General features: G+C 37.4%; 1 pseudogene; it reads left to right on the top strand.

Annotated features, from left to right (window-relative positions):
• Nucleotides 1-2,156: 2,156 nt before the first annotated feature.
• LOC143669128 (histone-binding protein RBBP7 pseudogene) lies at nucleotides 2,157-3,405 on the top strand (annotated as a pseudogene).
• The last annotated feature ends 735 nt before the right edge of the window (nucleotides 3,406-4,140 follow it).

The raw sequence follows: 4,140 nt of genomic DNA, 5'->3' as shown, positions 1-4,140 counted from the left end.
TGAATTTCTGCTTAAAAATGAATAAAAAATGTTAGGGAAGATAGACATGGAAAATGTCATGTACAAAAACTATCAAAATACAATCAGTGAACCTTGAACTTAGGTAGAACAAGGGTCCCAAAACCTATTTTATAAGACTTGTCAGGTGTAATGGTTAGGGTTTGGTCAGGGAAGTTTACCACTGTGAGTAACATGAACTACAGGCTTTATATGGGGATGGAATTGCACATGGGTAAGCTATTGAAAAATTCTAAGGAAGAATTATGTCACTGTGTCTGCTAGTATGCCTAGCATTACATAGGCCATTATGGTTGGCAGGGAAACAAAACCTTGACCTAAATGAAGATGGAGGAAAGCAAGACACAGTGGAACGTCTAGTGGCACACTGAAGGATGTGTAGGTGTTGACTCCAATCTCAAAGATTATGGTTTTCTTATGACAACCTTCTCCATGGGACTGCACACGTGGTTGGTCCATGACTCAGAGAAGCTGAAGAAGGCGTTGGTGGGAGATAGAAAAGCTGCAGATCCAACAAGGTTTCATTTGTTTCTTTAAATATTGCAAAAATTTCTGTTCTGGCCAACCTTAATTCATAATGGTATAAGGAAGGAAATTCTGGGAAATGTAATTCTAGTATAGAGAAGTTAGACTATAAAACCACTGCCACTGGTTTCCTCTCACTAGATCTTAGTGGGAAAAAAAATAACCACACTACTACCTGTGACCTTTCTCATGACTACTATTATTTAAATTACTCCATAAATATTTTAAATTAAAAGAAAGTGGTATTTTTTAAAAAGTAGTGCTTAAAAAACAAATATTTAATATATTCTTAATTATGCTTCCTCTGTTGATCATCTCATATCACCAAGCTAAAAATAGAGATGTTTCTTGCATGCAGTTCAATATATTTTTCTTATATATCAATTCCTGTGCCTGTTAGGAGTCTTCTGTAATACAGACACACTGACCACAATAACTTTGCAAAAATAAGGACCTGTTCAAACTCACAGGATTGACTGGAATATATTCAGAGTTTAATCAGTCTTTAGCGTTATATTAAATGCAGTATTAATTCCATACATATGTTTTCTAATACCAAAGATGCAAAAGCACTATTTATTTGTGTGGTCAAATCAAGAGAATTACATGTGTTTTTAATAAAAACACAGTATTATTTAAGAATAGAACAAATTGAATAGAAAAAATCAATCTGCTAACTGACTTCTCTCTACAAATTGCTGGTGTATGATATAATTTTGTATAAAAAAAAATCCAGCTGTGCAATCTTTTGTTCACATTCTGGGAATCCTTTATTTTGTTATCATTTTAAGGAAATTACTAAGCTTAAATGTTTAAGATTGACTTGCTTTAAAATCAAATCATGAAATGAAAAATATCTCTCAATATTATACATTACAAACAGCCCTTCATAATCAGAGATATCAGTTAATTGCCATATTTATTTCCCCTTCAGTATAATAATTAAGATAATTTCCATTTATTGATATAAGATACTTCATCAGAATGTGCTGTTTATCTCAAAAACTGAAATAAAAAAATTAATTCCTACTGTACTCTTAAGGAACAAAATAAAAACAAGAACAAAAACAAAACACCACTCCTGTCTGTTGAGTAATATGTCTTTCCTCTGTTTACTTGTCTGTTACTTTTAACGTTCAACTGGCCACAGACCAAAATCACTCGGGCTTTACTCAAACCGAACAAAAAAACCAACCTCAACAAAAATGTAGATAAAAATTATACAAATGAAATAAATAGTTCAATTGCAGAATTTTTTTTTGTGTGTGTATGTTTGTATATATTTGAGGATATATACACACATATTCGCGTGTGTTTGCGATATACATGTTCCTTTTTCCTTTTATAAGGGTAGGATAGTAGAATGGTTTGGTAGATTGTCTTTTTCAAAGTAGGCCATCACAATATCTTCCATTATACATTCTCTGAGAGGCGTGGGTTGAAAACCCAAGTTTAGAGAGAGAGAACAGCACAGAACTGAGCACCTGTGAGTGGGGAGGAGGCAGGAAGGAAGGATGCGGCATCTGGGGAGTGCCCAGGCAGCAGCAGAGCTGAGAAGAGTGTGACGCTCCAGGGAAAGGCAGGAATGAGGGGAGTCCGAAGCGAGTACAGAGATGTTTGAAGATAACATGCAAGAGCCTGTCATCAAAGAAGAATATAAAATCTGGAAAAAGAGTACACCATTTCTGCATAACCTAGTTAGGATCCATGCTCTGCTGACCATGCAGTGGCTTCCTGAAGTGACTAAACCAGAAGGAAAGGACTATGCTCTTCATTGGCTAGTGCTGGGACTCACACATCTGATGAGCAGAATCATCTGGTGGTGGCTCAAGTACATATTCTGAAGGATGATGCACAGTTACATGCTTCCCACTGTGACAGTGACAAGGGTAAATTTGGTGGCTTTAGCTCTGTAACAGGAAAAATTGAATGTGAGATTAAAATTAACCATGCAGGAGAAGTAAACCATGCTCCTTACATGCCACAGAATCCTCATATTATTGTTACAGAAACATCATCTTCTGACATGTTGTTCTATGACTATAGAAAGCACCCCGCTAAGCCAGACCCAAGTGGAGAATAAAATCCTGATCTTAGATTAAGAGGTCACCAGAAGGAAGTCTATGGTCTTTCCTGGAATTCTAATTTGAGTGGACATCTCCTAAGTGCACCTGATGACCATGCTGTCTGCCTGTGAGATATAAATGCAGGACCAAAGGCAGGCAAAATTGTGGATGCTAAAGCAATCTTTACTGGTGACTCTGCTATTGTATAAGATGTGGCTTGGCATCTGCTCCATGAGTCAGTGTTTGGATCTGTTGTTGATGATCAGAAACTTATGATGTGGGGCAGTGGGTCCAATATCACTGCCAAGCCAAGTCACTTGGTGTATGCTCACACAGCTGAGGTCAACTGTCTGCCATTCAATCCCTATAGCGAGTTCATTCTAACAAGTGGTTCCATGGATAAGACTGTAGCTTTATGGGATCTGATAATTTAAAATTAACACTCCACACTTTTGAATCTCATAAAGGTGAAATTTTCCTGGTCCACTGTTGTCTGCATGATGAAACTATTTTGGTTTCAAATGGTACTGATAGCCATCTCAATGTGTTTGTTGGATATAAGTAAAATTGAGAACAATCAGCAGAAGATGTAGAAGATAAGCCTCCAGAACTCCTGTTCATTCATGGAGGACACCCTGCCAAGATATCACATTTCAGTTGGAACCCCCATGAGCATTGAGTTATTTGTTCAGTGTCTGAGGATAACATCTTGCAAATATGGCAAATGGCCGAAAATATTTACAATGATGAAGAGTCAGATGTCACGGCGTGTGAACTGGCGGGGCAAGGTTCTTAAGCCCAAAGTATGAGAGAGATTTTCTATTGAATGTAATGCTACACTAATGCTTGATTATCAAGAGCCCAGAAGGCGTTGTATAGTAGGAAATATAAGTGGGGTGGCATATGGCATTCTTTACCCTCTGATTCTAGTACTTTCCAAAGAGTTACTGCATACGATCTGTATCATATTTTAGCTATTAGGGAAGAAATGTTGCTTAAGACAGAACACGGTTGTTAATACAAGTAACAGTGCACTGCCTTTGATTCAACAGTTTTAAGTCTTCATTTGCTATTCCTAGATGTGCAACAGTAACATTTACCCTCTCCCTCCAACGCTTTGATTGGCGTTGCAGGAATAAAGTTTTAAAATACATTCTTATCTTAGAGTGACATTTTGACACTTCATTCATTGAGAGGTGGCGTCTATGTTATCTTCTCTTGAATTTGAATAGAGTTTTGATGAAGTCTTTTGTGACTTCCATGGCTAAGTAATCAAAGATAAACTAGTTTCCTTGGGATTGTATTGAGACACCTTTTCTTGACATTGATGTTGGAAGGGTTCACATGGAGAGAAGCTGAGACATGGCCCCAGAGTGCTGGCTGAGTTCCAAGCAGTAGCAAATACCAACTTGCCCACTGTTTGAGACACTCCAGCCCTGTCATGTTGTCCCAGATGAGGCCATGTATAAAGAGAACCACCCTTACTAGGTCATGGTGATTTTTCAACACAATAAATGATTGTTGTTGCTGT

The sequence above is a fragment of the Tamandua tetradactyla genome, chromosome 25 (genome assembly GCF_023851605.1).
Source record: "Tamandua tetradactyla isolate mTamTet1 chromosome 25, mTamTet1.pri, whole genome shotgun sequence".
Classification (NCBI taxonomy): domain Eukaryota; kingdom Metazoa; phylum Chordata; class Mammalia; order Pilosa; family Myrmecophagidae; genus Tamandua; species Tamandua tetradactyla.
This window is presented reverse-complemented; position numbering and strand designations above follow the sequence as displayed.